Here is a 22,994-nt window from a genome sequence, read left to right on the forward strand (position 1 = left end):
CGGAGGTGGATATAGCTCCCAGGTATGGGAGAACAGCTCAGTTTGGGATAGTCCCAAAGGGTGTCCTCGCTAAGAAATTCTGAAAATGAAGATGTCATACGATGCTTTACTGCCTTTTATTGGTTCTTCTGCTCAACACTTTCAGGAAAGGTATGAAAACGAAGGTTCTAGAGAAACTTCTCTCAGACTTCTATCAGAAACTTTCTATCAGAAACTTTCTCTAAATCTTTTTCGTTTCCTTTTGTGATTTACTGCCTGTTGCTTTTTTCATTGATGATCTCAAAAACACTTCATGAAGTATTACTCAATTAATGTTTAAGATGCATTCATGGCTTGGTAGAGGTACATGGTATTCTCTTTGCTTTAAGGATATTGTAAGGATCAGTGGCCTTAGGGTCAAATTGTGTACAGATGGCAGATCCTAAGAGCTCTTTACACTTGTGCCACAGATGGGCCCACCTGGCTGATATACTTTTTAAAAAGGTTTTATTGGTTTATAAAGCACTTAACACCATAGAGAATGTGCTAAAGAGTCAATCAAATAGAAAATGAGGTTTTATCCTAGCTCATTTGCCACTTACTTTCAGTTGTTCGTACACCCATTTCTCTTTTTCCCCACCTTTGGTAACACAGCAGTTTTCTTTCATCCCTTCTTGACTCTTTAAGCTATAATAAATCTCTCTAAAAGATTCATTCTGTCAATCACCTGTGGGTGTGTTTTGTTTTTTGTTTTTGCTTTTTAAAATTCTGTGTTAATTTTCTGGTTGATAGAATTAAGTTTCATTGCAAGAATCACATGTCGTATATTCTGTTTTAATTCCATTTATCACCAAATACTGTATTTCTCTGAAAATAAGACCTAGCTGGACCATCAGCTCTAATACATCTCTTGGAACAAAAATTAATATGAGACCCGTTCTTATTTTACTATAATATAAGACCAGGTAAAATAATAATATAACATAATATAATACCAGGTCTTATATTAATTTTTGCTCCAAAAGATGCATTAGAGCTGATGGGTCTTATTTAGGTCTTATTTTGGGGGAAACAAGGTACTAAGTAGTTTAAATAGCTCTCATTTTAAAGCATCTGGCTTTTTCATTTGTAGATTCCTATCCTCAAACCCATTGCTCAGCCATTAATTAACATGACTCATTGTAACACTAAGGAATTCAAAAGGCAGAAAGTAGTCTCTCCCTACCATGAGACAAGGCCTATACCCATAAGTCCTAACCATAGCTGATCACTAGAATCACCCAGGAGTTGAAAAATGTAATAAGTATGAAAATAATCAGAAGTTTCTTTTGCCATAGAAACAATGAAGAACTCTAGGAGTTCAGAGGTGGGGAATGTCCCTGTAGGTGAATGAGGTTCAGGACAGTTTGACTGAGAACTTGAACTTGAGTGACCCTTGAAAGATGGCCAGCACATGACGTAGGACAGGAGGAGGCAGAACATGGAAGGCGTGGGGAAAGTCGCCAGGGGAAAGCGTGCAAAATTAAAAGCCTGTTTAAGGAAGAGTAAAGAGAACAGGACAGCCAGAGTGAAGGGGTCATTTGAATGGCCACGAGACATAGTTTTTCCCAGTTCTCCCTCCTGAACACGGGCCAGTTGTCTAAGAGGCTGCGAGGTAATGATCTGCTCTCTGTCCTACAGAGATCTGGAAAATGTCTCTCAGGAGCCAGTCACGTTCTATGTGTGCTGGTTGAAGCAAACTATTCATTGGGGATCTTCTTATTGCCATATTAAAGGGAAAGGGTAATGGTTTATGACAATTCATAAGGAGTTCTGCATCCAAAAATAGCATACAAAATTTCTAATCCAAACTATACTTACCTTTTAATTTGGTGTTGCAAAGAAATGTGCTTGATTGTAGCAGAGGACTTTGTAAATGATACTTGGCAACACCACAGACTCATTATCATGGTAAGGAACCTGTGATAGTTTTGGGTACCTGCCAAATGCATTTTTATTTCCCTGAAGGTGATTTCATAGACAGATGGTCACTTTGAATGTTCCCCGTGGCACCCTGGAGGAATTACAGCTGTACAGAGTCAGGAATGCTTGGCCAGAGGGGACCAGGGAACCCTAGCATTAGCTCAGCCCCTCAACGGTTGAATAAACATTGTCCCTGCCTCCCCATACATTGTGATTGTATAGTGTGTGAACCTAAATTTCCTTTCTCCTTTGGTTCTGTATTTTCCAATTTTTGACTTACTTTTCTCAGAGGTTTTCTTTTTGTTTCCCCATAGGACACTAGTTACATTCTGTGAAGGGCTCTTTTTTTCTCAAAAAGTAAGAAATGAGAACTCTTGTCTTATGTCATAAGAGAATCTACCACCCACTTGAAATCTTATTCTTTCATAGGTGTTGTGTCATAACGTCCAGGGGTAAAGTTATATAGCTCTGAGCATCATTTTCCGAAGTGTCTTACTTCGCTGCATCTGGCCTGCAGTGATCCACCCTTTCCTCTTCCCTGCGCCCTGGCGATGGTGTGATTGTATTTAGCTGGGATATTGGAACCCAGAACCACTTTGAACATTTCATCAGCCGTGTACCATAAACCTGGGCCGTGGACACAGATCCCAGAGTCTGTCATTTGCCCAAGTCACCAGACTCAACCCAAACGGCATTTCTAAGATGGTGCAGCAATGAGTGAAGAAATTCAAGATTAGTTACTCACTTATTTGACAAGTATTTAATGAGCACTTACTAAGAGTGGACACAGACGCATGGTCTCCAACTTCAAAGCAGTGGCAGTAATGTGGCCAGTAAGACATTTGTATTGAGCCTGAGCCTGCCACAAGTATTGTCTTCTTTGACCAGCAAACACTGGCTGCAGAGCTGCTGTAGTCTCTGGAGCCCAGAAGTTAAATATCAGTGCTTTTGCAGGGGCACAAGCCACGTTTATATATTAATACAGAAAGAGAACAAGACTGTAGTTTTATAAATTCACTTCCCTTCTTTTCACCCCTTACCATGGAAATGTTGCTAATAGCTAAATAATTATTCATTATTATTTATTGATATAAATGGTAGTCTGTCTAGGACTGTGCGACAGGTGTCTTTTGCAAGAAGAGATGGTTAAACTGCATCCTTGAGACCTGCTGTTCAGTGGGGCCCAGTAAATTACAAATTCAGTTCTTCAGTCAGAGTAGGCACATTTCAGGAGCCCAGGTGCCACATGAGATTAGTGGCTACTGTGTTGGACAGATAGATATGGAACTTGTCCGTCATCGCAGGAAGTTCTATTGGACAGAGCGATCTTCTTTGCGCTTAAAGCAACCGAGGTCCCTTTTTAACCTCCGTGGAAGCAGATGGAACACATATGATGTGGAATAACAGCAGTATTTGACAATGAATACCCTTTTTTGTCAACATAATTCTAGTTAATTGGGGTCCGATTGCTTGTATGTAAAATATAACAAGGAAATGACAATCCCTTTTCTTCAAAAACCTGAAGCCCCATATATATATATCATAAAGAATTGTAGCAGGTAGGCAATATCCTTCAACCTCCTCTAGCAGCCACAGTTATAGCCCATAAAACCACTGCTATGTCATTATTTACATCAATCTGAAGGCAAAAGTATCTGCTGATTTAATTTGTAGTTGCCTGGGTTTTTTGGAGGTAGATCTAAAATCTGAAATCTACAAATGTAAAAATAGTTTTTCTCAAAGGCAGATAAGGACAGCTAGCCCCTGGAAGCAATCTTGGGTGCTACATTACAACCTTCATTTTTCTTAATCCTCTGTCCTTTCCTCACTGCACAACTTGAGGGAGTAAGAGCATGGGCTTTAGAAGACATACAGTGAGTACATTTGAGTCCCGGCTCTGCCATTTGCTAGCTTTGTGATCTTGTTTAAATATTTCAGCTCTCTCAGCCTTACTTTCTACCTCAGCAAAAATGGGGGTCATGGTGGCCATTTTGCACATAGCATAGTACCTTCTTTCTTTGTTCTTCTCATTTTCTTCTCTCCTTTTGTTTTGTTTTGTTGTTCTTTGCTGCCTGTGTTAATTCTGTTAGTATTATTTTAGAAATCAAGTTATTACTGAATTCTGATTTCAGTAAGTATTACTTTTTCATTCTTATAAATCACACATGTCACCCTGTCTCCTTCAGGGAAGAACAAGTGGAAAAGATGGTCACTAACTTGCCTTCTGGAAGAGGCAGAAGGGGCCTCTCCAGCCCCACAGACTCAGCCTTTATACTTTATACTAATTATATAATCGGATTATGATAGTTAATTTTAGCAGTCTGGTAAGATTTAATCTTGATTTCACTGAAAGCAAGGTTTATTTTTACATTCCTTAAAGTAGTTCCAAATTAACTTTTTAAAACAGGATAATGTTTGTAAAATTTAAAATGTTCCAAGCTTGCTTGCCAAAGTCAGTTTGGCAGTCAGACTGAGTGAAGGCCTGTTTTATGAGTGGGACTTCTTTTAGAGACTTCTTTATGTTAGAAATGAACAGATTTTAGAATTTGCTATGCCTCATGGAATGCATTGCACACTGTGTAATACATTTTAGAATATGAGCCTTGGTCATCTTTTACTTTAATAATAAATGTCAAGAAACAATGCCCTTTTTATTTCACAAAATTAATTAATATAACATTTTGCGATGAAGTAATATGCTCTTTACCCCCTTTCCATATTATTGCTAGTTGTTTAGTAGATACTAGATAGTAGGGAGAGGGAAAGAAATGGTTCAAATTTTCTCTTTTTCTTTTTGGTTCAAATAGTTTTAAAAAGTAAAATACTTGGCAAACAATAAAACATAAAAGGCATTGTTATGGATCAGTTACATCTCTAATTCCAGGAAAAGAGCAATTATTATCTGTTACATCTTTCCAATCTTAAGTGGACTGTTAAATGTAATTTAAAAGAATTTATAGAACTTAACATTTATAAGAGAATTTTGATTGCTGTACTATTTATTTTGTGTTCTTTTCAGCAAAATTGATTCTGCAAAATTATATCTTTTTTTAGAATACACAAACCAGATAATCAACTGATTGCTGAGTATCTTGGAGTATGAAATACAGCCTGGGGCATATTTGGAACTTAAATATTTGTTGAATGAATGATTATAAAAGAAATTCTCTGGAATTTTTTGGGGGGAAAATTCACAAAGCTTAAATTTTTTAAAAAAACCTCTCATAAAGTTAGATTGGTTACTGCCATCAAGCAGCTTATAGTCTAGTAGGAAGGAGAGAGATGATGGAGGCAAAAATAACCACCCTTTTGAGTACCAAAGTCAGAGTTTAGAGGGTTATGTGAATCCCAGAGGGGGATGAAGTCATAGGAGAACTTAGAGAAAGCATCATGGGACATGGGAGGGGTCTTTCAAAAATGGCCAGGAATCCAACTGTCTAAAGTATGGGAACAGGAGCCCTGGGGGACAGGAGAGTGGCAGCAAGTGTGAGGTGCCCTGGCCAGCAGTCTCCTTTGTCTGGAGAAGGGACCAGGAGGCATCACAGGGGATTGCACCTACTGGCTCATCTCATTTCACCTTTGAAGAAAAAGATACTGTAGTTAGTCAAAGAAGACTAATCACCAGAGACAGTGGGTTCCGAATGTTATATTTTTATTTGTTTATTTATTAAGTATCTAAGTACTTTACATGCAGTAATTACATAGTTCTAATACCTTTGATTCATTGATATTTCCCTAGGCTTGTGGAACCAATTTCTCTGTACTGATGTGTATGAGGTCTGATAAAAAAATGTGGTGAATTTTAAATTAAAAAAAAAAACTACATTAAAAAATGCATTGCCATCAATCCCCCTCAAAATATTCCCTCTCTCTTTGAACACACTTGTCCCATCGTTCTTGCCACTTTCTGAAGCAGTTCTGGAAGTCCTCTTTCGTGAGTGTCTTTAGTTGTGCTGTCGTGGCTGCCTCGATGTTCTGAATCCATTCAAGGTGTTTTCCTTTCATGGTCATTTTGACTTTGGGGAAGAGCCAGAAATTGCATGGTGCCAGATCCGTGAATAGGGTAGATGAGAACACACCATAATGTTTTTATTTGGCAGAAATTGCCGTACCAGAATTATATAAATGTCTAATCACTATGCTATACACTTGAAACTAATATAAAATAATATTGAATGTCAACTTTAATTGAGACATTTAAAAAGGGAGGGGAAAGAGCAATAATGTTGTGATAATGTGGTACAGTGTCAGATGGTTGTGGGATTTATCATGGTGATCACTTCTTTAGCATAGGGAATAAAATCAATAATGTGGTAATAACACTATCTAGTGCTAATTGGGTACTGTTGAATAACCATGATGTACACATGAAACTAATATAATATTGTATGTTAGCTGTATTTTCATAAAAAAAATCTTAAAGAAAAAAAATTGCCATGTACCAGAATTGATGTGTGACATGGAGCATTGTCATGATGGAGGATGACGTAAAGACACTCACGAAAGAGAACTTCCAGAGCTGCTTCAGAAAGTGGCCAGAACGATGGGACATGTATGTTGAAAGCAAGGGGGAGTGTTTTGACGGGGGTTAATGGCAATGTGTCTTTTACTGTAATAAGTTTTTTATTTAACTATTTACCGTATCTTTTGATCACACCTCATAACTCCTGGACCCAGCAAGGTGCCTGGCATTTAGTAAAACTCAGACATTGATTGTGGAACAAACTGAAGAAATAATTGAGCATTGGTCAAGTCCTCCTTCTGAAGAGCTTGATTTTATGATGTTTTACTTTAATAATGTAAATCAGGCACTGTTGGTCCAGTATAGTGAGATGCTTGCCAGACAGTGGGAAAAGGTTTAAAAGGCTTTTCTTCCTTTAAAATGCTGTTTTATTATTGTTGTTTGAGTCCATTTGTGGGGCTACCTCCTCCTGTTCTTTAAGTCTCCCCCAAAATACAACTGGTTTCTGGCATTTGAAAAACGTACAGCCTTGTTCGTGAGGGGAAAAGAAAGAAAAGCTAGAGGCCCAGTCACTCCCACAGCTCCTAAGCTTCTTTCGTATTTGAATCTGGAGCCCCTTTGAGAAATCCTGGGAGGGGCAGGAGACTGCCTCTGAGAAAGTCAGCCTGGAGTAGCCCTTCTGTTTGCTCAGCTCTGGCCACCTCCAGGATATTTGCAAATCTAGTATAAGTGACTTTATAAGCAATCAGCAGATTGTAAAACTGGTGGATAGAACACATTCCTGAATCAGAAAGAATTTGGACTTATCTTCGTTCCTATGTATTTGATGAACTTAGAAGGCAGAATAAATTGAGATGGTCCTGGACCAAACTTAGTGCTTTATTCTATGTGAATTTACAGTTGATGGTTTAGTTAAATCAGTGTTGTTTTCTCCATTTGAGTGGTACAAGGCTCTGAAAGTTAACCAAGTAGGTTGAGTTTCAAGCAGGATGCTTTCTCCAGGAATGTGAGCAATTTATTGCTTGTAAGCATTATTTTGTGTGTCTAGCAAGCAGCACGGGTGGACAGTTAGCACATTCATTCCATCAGACCCTATTTGTGCATCTGTGGTCACTTGGGGCTGCCCACCGCCCCCTCCCTAAAACACTGCTTTCATTATGTCACTCCTCTCCCTGCTCCGAAATCTGCCACCAGTTCCCCAAACTCCTTGAACTGACATTGAAAGTCCCTTTAAGAGATGGAGTGCGTCTTGTGGGGGAAGGAAGGGCTGTTCAGGAAGGAGGAATCTTCTAGTCCTGCACAGAAACAACGTGGCACATCTCAGTGAATAAGATTACTGTAACAGATTTTTATCCTGCACTGGAGACGTTTAAACAGAAATCTGATTAATGACTGTGTCTTCGTTTCCACTTACATTTCACTGACGTCTAGACTCAGATCATAGTTTCGGTCCTGGCCAACACTAAATATGCTGCGTCTTTGTGCTATAGGTGTTAGTCTCGGACTTTGGTTTTTAGCTGTCAGCCATTGATTGGCCTACCATACTGACTACCAGAAACTAAAACTACTTCAGTGTAAAGCTATTTCTAGGAGAAACTTATTTTAACTGTATTATTTGGTTGTTAAAATGTCCCCCTGTAAGGCAGAGTTAAACCTTACATTAAGTTCTAAATTGTATTGATTTTTGTTTTGGTTTGTCTTTTGTTTTTTACTTCCTATCCCGACCTCCTTCTGTCAAACCTTAAAGTCTAGTGAGCAACAGTATGTCGGGTATCTCAGCTTGAGAACTTTAGACTTCATTCCAGCATTCCATGTTCTTAAATTAGTTAAGTTTAATAAGATTTTTCTGGCTTTCTTATGAGCTTTTCTTGGATCTCTTATTAGTGATTATTATTCACATCTTATTAAGAAAAGAGCAGTCTATACTCTCATTTAACATGTTTTGTACAGGGCTCCCAGAAACCATCTGGCACGGAAAGGCTTGAGTTTAAGGGCAAGTGCTTTATAATTGAATATAACTTTAAAATCTAACACATGGGGCTGTTTGCTTTATAGCCTCCAACTAAACCGTGCAAATTTAACTTCACGGGCTGAGGAAGAATGTATTCTTTCAACCCCAGCTATTTCTCAGCCATTTAAAAATATTTTTAATTAACCAGTTGTCCTTTTCAGAATTCTAATTCTTTAAACCTGTTTCTTAAAAAAAAAAAAAAAAAAAAAAAAAAAAAAAAGGCACTTGTAGACTCCTCTCTTTTGGGGTGTACATTGCACAGGACCAGATCCATGTTGTGTTTTGACTTTTGGTACTGACCCTCCTCTCTCCCCCTTCTAAGCGGCAGACACCAAATGTGTTTGAAAATGAATTTCCCATGACCCGCTTCCCTCACCTTTCTGTAGCTAGCAAATAGCTGCCCTTCAACTAGTGATCTGCTGCGCCTTGGAACTCTGTCATCTTAACAAGAAATAATTAATAAGAGAAGAGGAAATGATACCCCTTCCCCAATTTCACCCAGTTTTGTATAACACAGTTCCGTTTCTTGTTTACCAAAATACCTACGGGGAAAAATAGCATCATTTCTTACGTGCTAAGCAAGACTAGGCTCTCCTAATAAGATAATAATTTTTAACTTAAAGCTGTTAACGTCAAACTGTTACGTGAAAGTCTCATTTGTTCCCAGCATTATGGGGCTCTGAGTCTGAGTGGAACAGATAGAGACTCATGTACGTTATGCAAAAACCACATTTTTCTTTTGGAGCATCACATAGAATTGTCTTCATGGGTTACTGGGCTTGGTTGCTAATTGAGGTAACTGTTAGCAGACCCGGTGAGTGTACGGTCTTGATTTTCAGCATCTCCATTGAAAAGACATCCTTTAAGTGTCTGGTATTTTTCTTTTGCCAACAAGTTTGGTTAAGTTGACATGAGGATTTATAAAGATGTACAAAATGCATGTTTTTATCATTGTTCACTGCAGTCTTTTATCACATCTCTGCAATATTTTTAACGTCTCTAGGAGGATATTGTAAATTATTTAAACAGCTAAATTGGAGGTGAGTTTTTCTCCGCTAATCAGTAGCCACTGAATGCTTCAGTGGGCTTTAAAGTAAATAGAAGTGAGAGATAGCCAAGGAAATTCAGCAGCAAGGTTGCCCATAATCCATAAATATTTCAGCAGTTTTCTCCTGCCAGTTACCAAGAGAACATAAATTTTAGTATTTGAAGTGCTGCAGTCATTCGTTAATTGGAGGTAGGACTGGTCATAATAAAGGGTCTAGAGACCTTAAGAAGGAAAATTCAACATGGTTTTGAGTATGATTTTAGTATCACATAGTTTAGAAATTCTTTTATTTTTCCTTAGTTGAAATAACTCACCCAAGACATTCTGTTTAAAAATCACGATTTAGAAGAAAAGCAATTCCTTCTCTTTGCAAATTAAGGCTACAAAATTTAAATTATAGAGTATATGCAAGTAGAACATTTTAAGTGTCCCATTAAGGTTTTAAAATGGGAAGACATGAAGAACATTCTGAAGATGTGTATTTATAAGCAATTAAAAATATTTAGTTTTCCACCAGCATTGCACTTTAGATTACCTAACATTTAAATTATTTCTCATTCTGCTATCATATGAGTATTTCCTTTATGTAATTTTATAACAAAACGACCTTTCTAAGAATTTTAATACTGTTTTATCATTACTACAAAAATTCTAAAATATTCCAAAATAATGAGTAATAGTCTCTTGAGTGTAAAGATTTTTGAAAGTTATGAATTGGAACTTGGTCATGCATTGTACCTGTATCTTTGGTGAAGACAACGGACTTCAACGGAATAAAGTCTCATTAAATTTACAATAAGCAGTAGTAATGATTTTATTGAACCCTTACTACATGCCAGCCATTATTCTATATTTTACATGTACTCTCTGATTTAATCCTGAAAACAACCCAAGGAATTCAAAGCTATTATTGTCATCTCCATTTTATAAATGCAAAAATTATGCTTTGAAAAAATTAAATCGTGTTTAAGAGATTAATGAAATGGCTAATAATAAGCAGGAGAACCCGGAATTGAGTCCTGGTCTGTCTGATTTTGAAGCCTTCTTCTTAGAGAATGATTTTATTTTATTTTTTTTGCTAAAACTTCTTTTTTTAGTTTCAGTGGTAGTTCAAGAACCGTTCCTGGGTGCTTCCTATGTAGTAAGCACCGTGCAAGCTCACTGTTGAAATCACAGAGCTGAGGTTGCACTGACCACAGGTTGTGCTCACAGTCACCAGAAGCACAGATGACGGGCCTTAGGCTGCCCCAGTCACTTTTAGGTCATGCCCATGGCCCAGGCCTGGGGCTGCCTTGTGTAGGCCCCCGAGAAAGATCCCTCTGGATTTCTCCAATCTGTACCGTCTCCATGTTGTACCTAAAAACCACACCTAATGTGGGATACACAGTGGGCTCTCGGAGATACTAGCTGTAATAAGTGTACTTTACACATTTTAAGAGTAACATTTCCTTTTTGGAGGCATTGTCTACAACTGAATTCTCTAGTTGAAATGTCACGCTCCATGCTGTCATCTTCAGGGTGTGTAAAGCTTTTGCTCCAGGCACCAGACCACCAAACGCTGCTTGCTATAAGAAACTGGAAGCTGTAGACATCACCCCTTAAGATTTTGTGCAGTCTGACGTAACTGTATCACTGCTGACTCCTAAACACACATCCTACAGCAGCTCTTTTCTCGTGCTCCTCTCTCTCCAGGTTACATAAACTGTGGTTTACTCTCTCAAGCCCCAAAATGTGGGCCACATCACCTACTGCTTGATGAAAACAATCGAGCACAGTGATTGTAAAGAGTGTGGGCATGGAGTGGGCTGCCTGGGTTTGAATCCCGCCTCTACACTTACTAGCTGTGTGAGTTTGGGCGACTTACCTAATCGTTCTGTGCCTCCGTTCCTCATCTATAAAATCTATCCCTACCTCACAGGATTAAGAATTTTAAAATGTTCAAACATATGTCAAGTGCTTAGGAGTATTTGGCACATAGTAAAGTTCTGTAAAGATATTACTGTACTTAATGTTTTTACTTTGTGTGACCTCTTTCCTTTGTAATGCCTTGCAATCTGACTTTTACCATGACTCCTTTCCTGGCAATACCCGGTCAGTGAGCTCTTTGACAAACTCATCTCATTTCTTCTCCTCCTTAGTTCTAGAGCATGTTGTCCCCATTGGCCACCCATCCGTAAACCGTTTGCTTTTTTGTGTTCCACAGCCCTACACTTTTCATGACCCTGTGCTTCTCTTTCTTCTCCTATGCAATGTGACCACATCTGTCCTCTGTCCCTGGTGATGAAGCGTCCTCGTCCACCCTGTCACACAACTGTCACTTTCATCAGACCTTTCTCGGGGTTTGTTTCTTACCCCTTCCCAGCTGTTTAAATTTCAGATCTTCATTTCTGCGTCTAGCACTGTCATGGCTGTCCCTGTAATGGATATTCACAGTAGCACGTAGGACATCTTTATTTAAATATTCTACCCAAGTATCAGAGGAGCACACTTACTGTAACTAGATCCTGTTGTCTCAGGCAAGATCTTGAACTTCGGAAGAAACTGAAATATAGGGAAGCAGAATGATTGTTAATAATCTATTCAAAAATAACATAATGACAGATCACAGTACCGGGAATAGCTTTGCTGTAGACCTTTGAAGTTCTGTTGCTCATCAAAGGCCTTTTATTAGGTAATCTAAGATCTCTACTTTTATGAGTCACTTGGACAGATATTTCTAAAACGTCAAGAGAAAAGATGAATTAAGACTCATCTAGGAATTACCCATTTAAAACATTACTAAGATTTCATTTTTATACTAAGGTTCTATTTAAACTTTTACTTGAGGCTATCATTAAAAAAAGGTAGTCCTTTAGGCAAAACTAATCTATGGTGATAGAGCCTAAATGTTGGTTACCTCTGGGGGTAGAATATGATTATTGTTTGAAAGGGGTACAAGTGAGCAATGTGGGGTGCTGGCAAATGGCCCGTACCTTGATCTGATCAGATCAAGAGATTACATGATGTATACAAACATAAAAATCCATCAAGCTGAACACTTACACTTTGTGCCTCTTACTGAAGAGTTGGTGAAACAGGAATAGTTTAAAAGAATGACATAGGGAATTTAAGAATCTCTCCTTTTTAGTCCTAAAATTTCCTTTTCCCATCTTGGCCAGTCCATATACACTTGGAAGGCAGGGACAATATTCTATTAATTTTTATATTCCTGGTTATGCAGTAGGAAGGGGGTTGGAGGCACGAGGAAGGCTTAAGGACTCACATACTCACCTTGTCCTGGGAGAGTTTCTTAATAAACCCAGCTCCACTTTGAGCTGCCATCTTGATTTATATATACACGATTTACTTGATTTATATATACATCTTGTTCATATATACATGTTTATATGTGTTTATATGTGTGTGTCTGTGTGTATACACATGTATGTGTATGTTTTCCTTATTTTGAAACAGCAAAGTTAAGTTGCATTTTTATTTCAAAATCTAAAAAGTAAAATATTTTGTGACATCACCTGCTTACACATATCCTGCTTTATTTGCTTTCCCCCTCGCATGTCTGTCAGCCTCTCAGCTTCCTATTTTGGTACTTGAGAGAAGAAACTGTGTCTTTTACTTTTTACTGTTTAACAAGTATGTGGGGAGTTGGAAATTTCAGGGTAGAGAAGAGGTGACAAAGGAATGATTTAATGATGCTGAGAAAAGAAAGGGCTGTCCTTAGGCAGCCTTCCTTCGGGAAGATAGTAATACATCCTTTCTACCCTTCTGCCAAAGATTTTATGATAGACGTAAGTCAGGATTATAAAAAGATTGAAGTTTTCCATACTGAAGAGCCAGATTTAGAGCCAGGAAGAAGGAACAGAAACAAAATGTTTTTAACATTTATGACAAGAAAGAGTTCTTGGATTCTACCTATGGAAAGCCTTTTCCTCCAAAATACCTCAACCTATGACATAAAGTCGGGTTCTGGCAAAACTTGCTCTTGACTTAGAGTTGAATGTGAGTTTACTTTATAAGAAATAATCTATGCACAAGGAAGCATGTGGGAGTCTTGCTGTAATATTACTGCCCTTGAGGCTGTTGAAATTTCCTTTAGGATCTTTGTTGTAGACTATAATTTAGCACGTGCATGTCATCGGAGAATTACAGTTCTCCTGTTGGGTTGGAGGTCCATTTAATAATCCCTTCCAATCTTTCATTAACCGGAATTGTTCTCAAGTAACAGATGCAAGAATAACACACTAAACCCATTAGTTTCTAAAGGGAATTAGGATTTCCTAAACATATTCTGTCCTGGGGACTTGCCTTTCTTGAAGCCAAAATAACTGAAACAGTGTGATTCTGTGAAAAGAATTGGATCCGTGGATCCATTAGAAGACATGAATCAGACCCTAGTATGTATGAAATCTTAATAAAATGAAACCCCTTCATAACTCAGTGGGCTCCTGACTTCCACCTAACCCCCATTCTCAAATGAGGCCAGACTAACGTTCTTATCTTGTGACAAGCCTGGAAATCATAGGCTTTCAGGAAATAGGAAGACAGAAAGCAGATCTCCCTATTCCCATCCCAGCTCCCCCAAATCTGGCCAACAAAATGGGCACCAACTAACAGAGATTTCTGTTAGCACTATTATAGTCCTGGGAGGACCAGGTCTCAGAATCTGCATTTGTCCCATTGATAACTAAACTCCAGGGAACAACTCTTACTAGATGGTGGCAAACAGGCTGTACCAGGATGGGTTTGGATGGTTCAACCAGACCATGGAAATTCAGTCCTCTAGCAGCACAGCTGCGCCAGGATCGGCTCGTCATTCTCACAATATCAGATGCCGTACACTCCATGAAAATGAATTCTCGGACTCTACTTTCCCCCTCAAAACGGGGCTTTACAGAAGATGATAATTGAAGCATCACAAAATGATAGTAAGTGAAACTGGGGAAAAAAACTGACATCTGGATCAATAACTCTTTTATTGTAAAAGAAGTCGTCGAAATTGCAAAAGAAATTTAAAGTGCATGTCCAAAACATCATGTTAAAAAACATGCCACAAACTAGGAAAAAATATTTGCCACAATTGTGATGTTTCATAGCTTTCAGACAGACCTCTTATAAATAAGTAGGAAATATAGATGGATGCATGTAATCAAGAGACAAAATAATGTATTAGCGTGAGTACACATACAGTTGTGTACATAATATAAATAAATAATGACAAATATAATGGAACGTTATATAGCTACTAAAAAACATATTTTCAGAAGATTTTAATTACATGGAAAAAGCTTATTATCGGGATAACAGTTCAGGCATCCAGTATGATCCTAATTGTGTATACATTTGATGTATATATTTAGGCACAAAGGATAAAATACTGAAAGGAAATAGATCAAAAAGAATTGCAGAAGTTAGATCCCTATAGTGAGAGTAAAGGTGATTTTTTTCTTTATAACTTTCTGCATTTTCAGACTTAAAAAAAAAAGAATGTGTTTTATAATTAGAAAACAAAGCCAACAGTGAAACAATATATATCTCCTCGTTAAAGCAGGGCTCCTCCTTTGAAAATTTCAAGTTCATATTTTAGAGTGGACTAAACATTAACCAAAAAAGCCTGTCAAAGGTAAATATTTTAAATAAATGAGGATTTTTACAGTGCCTTTCTTAGACAGTGGATAGGAAACTCAGGAAAGAGGCTTTTGGAAATTTCAAAATGACTTTTAATTTGATCACCGTTTCATGTTTGCTCTTCTGGTAAAATCCACAAGGTTGGTGAACTAGGTGATTCCTTACCACTTCTTACCACAAGCGTCTTTGATAACCGGGCCCAATTTCCTACAGTGTATGTTTCCTCCTTTGACACAAACTAGCACAGAAGTGTTACTGTCATCTCAGTTCATTAGTCTCCTTATCCATCTAAAGTTCACCGACTGTCCCGTCCTCCCACCAAGCACCTTTTAGCACTTTCTCATTAAACCATGTATCTAGCCATTTAAAACGCCTCTCGCTCTAGCTAGTCACATGAAGAGCCAGCATAATTTTTCAAAGCATTTTCAGACACTAGTTCTTACCCCCCTTGCAGGGGGATTGTTTTTGTTGCTTATTCACATGAAGGATTTCGACATAGAATTTTCATTAGAGAACACTGGCTTCCTAGCTTTTGCCATGGCAGAGGGTTAAAATACTGACGTGGTGACGCATATTAGCTGAAATTCCACAGGAGAACAATAGAATTTCACCACAGACCCTAGAAATAATTTCTTCCAACTCTCTTGGCTTTACAGATGAGGATTGAAGCCAGAGAGGTTAAAACCCAAGATTAACACCCATTTCATAACAGGCCTTCTTCCTTCTCATTGTGGTCTTTTTAAGACATTTTGCTCAGCCTGAGTTCCTAAACTTTGGTGTGGCATTTGGGTGTCATTGGAATATATAGTAAGATTTGGGGTTACAGTTGGCATATGCAGTAGGATGGGAGTCTCCATCGTTGTGAAATGAATACACTGAATTTAAGGTTTCAGCCCAACTGCTCAGCACCAGAGTGTCACAAGGACCTCACTACAACTTCAGAACATGTGACGTCACCCTGGTGGGTGTGTCCTCATTTTTCTTCAGAAAGTTCTCTCACTTGTCCTCAGTCGTATTCTTTTAAGCTCAGTTGATTTTTTTCTTTTTTAACCTCAGACTTTTGGCTGAGAAGAAAACCCTTTTCCATCAGTATTCTTTTTATAAAAACTGTGAACAGAGTTTTACTTTGATCTTTATTTATTAACGCTTTGGACAGTTATTTGAGTTACAGAAATTTAATTTTTTAAGCCAAAGAATGACTATGAGAAAACGTACTTAAGGAAGCAAAATCAATTCCCTGTATATTGTTGTTCTTAAAAGAATAACTAAAGAATTTCTGTCAAAGTTGAGGGAATCATCTATTCTCCTGGCTAGTAAAACGAAGATATCACAACAGCTGCAAGGTATTCGTTACACTGTTGGAATTCATTTTGATACAGTGGATTTTTATTAATTTTTTAACTCACCCCCCCAAGTTGTTTTGTTTTTTGTTTTAATAGCAGGTGTGACTTTTAACCTTCCAAACTGAAACTTTGTAAATTACTGAGTAAATTTGTAGGGGCAAAATAACCCCAAATATATGGGAAATGAATTGAAGAAGATTGATATTTTGTATTAAATGCATTTTTTAAGTTTTCTGAACATTTATGATCTGTGTATAATGTTATCTTTTCATCCAATTTAGTTAGCCAGGGTGCCCAATTCTTTCCAAATTCTGTATCAGTGACAGAAATTTTCAAATAAGATATTTCAGTCACATACCCTGTTTCCCCGAAAATAAGACCTAGCCGGACAGTCAGCTCTAAAGCATCTTTTGGAGCAAAAATTAAGATAAGACCCGGTATTACATTATATTATATTATATTATATTATATTATATTATATTATATTATATTATATTAATTATATTATACCCCCCCCCCGGTCTTATAGTAAAATAAGACGGGGGGTGTTATATTAATTTTTGCTCCAAAAGACACATTAGAGCTGTGGTCCGGCTAGGTCTTATTTTCAGGGAAACATGTTATACATAAATGAATACCTATGAAATTTGCCTTTATAAAAATTCTTTTAAATTCTTAATTATACAACTAATTTACGAACACATTTTCATGAAAATTCAGAAATACAAAGTAAAACTCCGCTTTGATTTCTTCCCCCATGGCAAACAAGGGCTATCAATTTGCTGTGTTTCCTTCTGAATTTTAAAAACACATTCATATATTTTGTATTTATTTTTTCCCATAAGCATAGTATGAATCGTTTTGAAACTTCTGACTTTGTCTTGGCACTCTTTCCATATCAGTACCTATGTGTGTGTGTGTGTTGATGTGTTCATTTTATATAGTGTTCCATAGTATGGACGTATCACCATTTATTTAAGCATCTCTCTATAACAGATGGACATGCAGGTTCCTCCCACTTCTCCTTATTGTAAACCTTGGTGAACATCCTTGCCTAGGCCTTTTGGTGGCCACGCGCCATCTGCTCTGGGAGAAAGCCTTCCTGCTCTGCCTGCCTTTCCATTGTCAGTTCACCAGCCTGCATCTGTGTGCTCTTCTCCGGATCGCAGCAATAGTACAGGGTCAAGTCAGGAAAGTGGCCTCTGCACCTCTCCATTGATTCACTCTGTAGTCTAGACCTTTTGCGCCCTTTTTAATGTGGCAGTGTTAGCTGGGATGTCTTTTAGGGTTCCTTATAGTTCTAACAATCTCTTACTCTAATTAGGCTTGTGGGCATGATGCCATTCATTTTTATTATATTCAACTCTTTGCAAGTGCCGTTTGATTCGTGCAAAGTAAATCATAAAGGTTCGCAGTGCTTATGAATAAAGGGACTTTATGCTTTATTCCACATTAGTCTTCCTCATTACCTCTTAACTGAGGCTTGAATGCCATTTCTAGATGAACTAACAGTCATGTTAGTGGTCATAGTAGTAGGAATACCTTTTTTCTTTTAGCTAATGTTCAACAGTTTGCAGAGACCTGTTACTCACACCGCCTCACATTTAGGTTTTATCCATTCCTCACAAATCCTGAGACTTTAAAGGACTTGCTCAAGGTCATTCAACTAGTGAGTTTGAGGGTCCAGACTACCTCGCATCTTTTGATTCAGTAAGTTCACTCTTTTCTTAAACACGGACTCCTCATACTCAAATATTTAACGTATGTTAAATTTCTTTTTATTTTCTAAATTTCTTTTTTAATATTTAAAAAGTGCTCCGTGTTTATTAGATGGTCTTTAAATATTAGTCCTCCACTCCCAACCTTTGCCTGCTGTCTCCTCGGTTATTTTATATTTTATGTAGTAGTTGGGACTCCGTTCGGTTATGACGGTTTCAGACATCAAGATGACGGGTACTTTGAGTCTGCGTCCTGTGGGCATGCGGGAAATGTGTTACGCCAGTAGTCGTGCTTATCATTACTCGTCAAATCACTTGACACACTCCATAAGCTTTTAGCTCTGGTGCATGAAAGATGAATCAGAGGCCAGACATAGCACGTCGGCAGGGTTTCTGTTTCATCTTCATGATAGAACCCAAGTGTGCCAGTGATGGTTCATGGAAATACTTAGTGATGAAGAATGGTGTTGTTTTTGTTGGAAATCTTTTAAAGCGTGCTCGTCAAAGTGTGGATTCTTTATTGTTAGGCACTTTCTTCCTAACATACCAACACTGAACTGAAGTTGTTACTTGAAGAATATTTACGAAAAGGCAAGATGGTGCAATCCAGAGACTGAAAGGTGCTACCTGAAGCACTTTCTTCCTTACATTTGGTTACTACCAGGAAGCGGAGAGCATATTTGCGTCATAGATTTTAGTTGTTCAGACATATACAAAGCTGTTTTTTCCACAGCTTTGATTTTCCTGAATGCTAAGAAGAGCTATTTGGAATTTGTGAAAGCTGATACTGTCCCTTTGTAAATTGTGATGTTAAGCCTGCAGCTATGTCAACAATAGAGTTCTCTAGACAGCTGACATGTTTTCGTGTTTTAGCATTCCCATTTCCCTAACCCTGCCACTGCCCACTCTCTCCCCCAAAATTATTAAAAGAGAGAGAAAAGGTGAGGGAAACAAAGAAACAGACCATTTACATATACTTTTCCATTTTGTTCTGTTTCTTCTTAACTTTTTCCCTTCTATGCCACTACTTTTTTCTTCTATTACTTTTCAAAGAAAAATTCCCTTGCCTCTGTATCTGCCCGAACCCCCCTTATCATGATTATCCTGCTGTGTACCTCCCACCCTCCCTCCTCCTGACAACTTTACAGTCTCATTAGTTGTTCTCTTGACTGATATATGTGCACATACCAGCGTTCACTGGTCATCAGAGTCCGGGAGCCAAGGGTCTCCACTGCTATTACAGTTCTCCAGTGTGAAGTGCCAGCGGCCATTTATTACTTATTGTGAGCACTCGAGTTTGTAAGTGCCTCATTTTTTTTAAAGCAGAGTTGAGCTTAGCCCAGTAACAATGTCACTGTCACCCACTTTCATACAGAAATGCTTTCCTGAGTAGGAAAGGAAGAGTGACACTCCACCTAGTGCTCTGGGTATTGGGCACAACCCAAGCTCATCTACAGCCTGTGGGAGTGTGTTCTAGAACATGCGAATGTCATCTGCCTTGGGGCTTTTTCTCATCAGAAAAAAGGCTGACCATGAAAATCTAACTAAAGAACAGGCAGATGTTCCCACCTAAAATTATCATTGTTTGTTTTCTGGTGTGCTTTGGCCACCAGAAAGATGGTATTGAAAGGTGAAAGAACCCTAGAAAAACATTGTCTCTCCCTATTAATTGAGGGTAGATTTATTTGTTTTTACTAATTGTTATTTGTCAACACAAGACTGAAGTTAGTGTGAAAAATCATCCTGCAGGTTTATTAGATAGATATTAAAAGGAGCAAATTGGAAAGATTTTTACAAATGGAGGAAGACTACTTCTGATCGATGAAACTGTGTGGTGGATACCCTGGCCTGCTTCCTTTCTCAGATATTGTCCGGTAAGAGATTGCAAGGGAAGAATTCAAGATGGCGAAGTTGTGACTCAAAGAGGTTTCATGTTTTACCTGTAGTTGTGGTTTGGGTGTTTCAAACATCTGTTTGTCGTGTCCATTAGTATAAAAACTTCAAAGGGATCTAATGTTTTCCCAGGAGGTGTCTTTGTGGTAACCTCAATTTTTCTTTTTCAATTGATGTCAACAATCTTTACTTACAGTCTCAAATTTAACATAAAATGAAGTCTTTACACAAGCAGAAAGAATGTGGTGAATCTATAGTTGTTTCTCTAGGGAGTAAACTAGGCACAGATCCATGAATTTCTCCGTGAAAGACAAAAGTTAGTGGGGGTGAGTAGGAAGAAAGAGAATATATTTATCTTTGTTACAACCCAAAATAAAATACAATTTCTTTGCAGCCGCTTGCTGTGATCTATTCCAGTGGCTCTGGGGATCACTTGAGACATAAAGATAGAAAAAAATCTATGAATTTATTATGGAAATCCGAGAGGTAGTTTTGAGCATGTGTAACTTGAAAACTGGGAATAAAAATATTAAGGTTTTGTGTGCAAGTTAAGTGATTTGCTTCTTTGTTCAGTGCCTTACTCTCCCTCTCTGTAAAAATAAATTTTCTCTTACAGCTCAGTAATACCTTCATCATTGGTGTTCAGATAGCATATTCTTTAAAAATCAATAAACGGTTATAATGGTAGATGCACAACTCTGTGAAAGTACTAAAAACCAGTCTTATACAGTTTAAATGGATTAATTATGTGGTATGTGAATTACATTTCAATAAAACTGTTACATTAGAAAAATCAATATTTGAAAATATCATAGGGTTTTGGGGTTTTTTCCTTGGTAGATTTACCCTCAAAACTGAATATTCTTTATGACTTCTTCAGTAGTAAACATTTTTGTTGAAAGCCCCTTTTGTTCACCAACACACTGGTGTTGTCCCTCCCCTCTGTGCTCACTCAGGTGGCCGGGCGGGCCAAGTGCTCGGGGGTGGCAGCCTGTGCTCTACATATCCACACACTTCCACTCCTAGCATTTGACACGTGTGCTTTCCAAACCTATGCGTGCCAGCTCGGCTTGTTTTTGTAATTATGTCATTTAATTAAAGTTTTCAAACAATCCATTCATATATAGATTCTAAAAGAAAGAGTTATGTTTTTGAAAAGAAAGGCATGGGCTTTGGAAAGACTAGATAAAAGTAATTGCTATGAAAAAGTCGACATTGAGTTAGGCACGAGAGAAACACTTGTAAAGGATTTGGGGGGAGATCATTAAAACTGAGATGGGTATTGTAGTCAGTGTATTCAGGATTCTGGAAAGTAGTCTAAGTCCTCCTGAAAACTGGAAATCCTAGAGGATGCAGTGTGGCATGGCTTATGTCAGAGAGGGGGCAGCGGAGGGGCATGCGCGTTCAAGTTACAATTAGATATTTAAGGCATGTATTTGGCACTTCTTTAGAATTTTTCACTTTGATAAACCTTTCTGATTAACTATCAAATCAATAGTTCCTGCAGCACTGAATAAGAGGCCGTGTACAGGTCTCAGAAATACAAACAAAAACTTACAAAATGTAGTAAAGTGGTAAAGGAGCTTTGGATTGATGGAGGAGAATGGGCTGAAGTTACAAAGTTGTGTGTGTGTGTGTGTGTGTGTGTGTGTGTGTGTGTGACAGAAAGAGAGAGAGAGAGAGAGAAACCGAAAATAAAACTAAATTTACCTGTGTTGATATTTATGTCCCCATATTCTTCCTACCCAATGACCACGGAGAAAAGTAACAAAAGATGCTCATTCATTAAGTTAACAGGCTCTGGTCTGACATCTCAAAGGACCATATGTTATCCTAGGGTATGGAGATGTGAACACAAATAAGATATGGTCCCTCTTTATACCTTTAAAGTCTTTTTTCACTTTTATAAATGAATTCTCTTTACTGCACATATATAAAAAGAATGCAATTTTTAGTATTCTTTCTTAATGCTATGAATATTTGGTCTCATACTTGTTCTTAAAGCAAAAAGTTCTCTGATGCTCTTCTTACCGGAAACTTGTAAGGATCCAAAGAGCTTGGTTGTATGTGTTATATCTGATATTTTCCTATAGAGAATATATGAATTATATAGGAAATCTAGACTTGCCCAGCCAGGTATGGAGTTGGAAACGGGAGGCCCTCCAGACCCTGGGAAGGGTCGCAGGAATTCTCAGGGGTCTTCAGACTACACTGTGAAAACACTGTGCTTGGGAATAGCGAAACACGAGTAGTGAATTTTGTTTGTTCACCAAATATTCATGAAGTGCTTACCATGTGCCAGTTAATTGGAAAAAAAATAATCTGGTAGGAATAAAGAGTTTGGACATTGAGGCTGAGTTGGAGTTTGGAGTTTCTTTAGATGGCTTACTATATCTAGGGGGCTCGACTGGGGTACGAAGGATGAGAGGGAATGATAACAGTATGGGGGAGAGTTGATTGAGTACAGAGCCCATACTTGTTAAAATGATGGTGGACTTAGATACTAAGAAAATGAAAGATGGAGATGCAGTTCCTCCATCTTGAAGAGGGAATCGAATACTTCTAGTACAAGAAGGTGTTGAGATCCTAGTTTTTAAAAAAAGGTGTTGGAGAATCCTTGGTACATAAGAAGCAGCTTAGACTGGATACGGATGTTAATTCTTGTAAAAGAGACGAGTGAATGAGTAGCTATAGATTTGGAGAGTGTTGTATAGTATGACTGATTCCATAGGGAGGGTCTGGAAGGTGCGGTCTCCTTACCAGCCATTCCAGCGCTCACCTATCTGGTGTGCAAGATAGTCAACATTCATTGTTAAATCCATGTGTGTTTAAAATCTCAGTTGTCTTTTTTAACTCTTCCGCAATTCTTCCAAAAGGAGAGAGAGCAAGTAAAATGTTAAATACGTATATTAAGCTTTTGTTTATGTTATGGTGCCTTGTTTCTGACGGTTTTTCC

The 22,994-nt window shown here is 38.0% G+C and overlaps 1 protein-coding gene across 10 annotated transcripts in view; it reads left to right on the forward strand.

Moving 5' to 3' along the window:
* The window catches only part of DISP1 (dispatched RND transporter family member 1), a 162,613-nt gene that overhangs the window by 114,292 nt on the left and 25,327 nt on the right, over positions 1-22,994 (forward strand). The gene's annotated exons all lie outside the window — the stretch shown is intronic.

The sequence above is a fragment of the Rhinolophus hipposideros genome, assembly GCF_964194185.1.
Source record: "Rhinolophus hipposideros genome assembly, chromosome: 26".
Lineage (NCBI taxonomy): Eukaryota > Metazoa > Chordata > Mammalia > Chiroptera > Rhinolophidae > Rhinolophus > Rhinolophus hipposideros.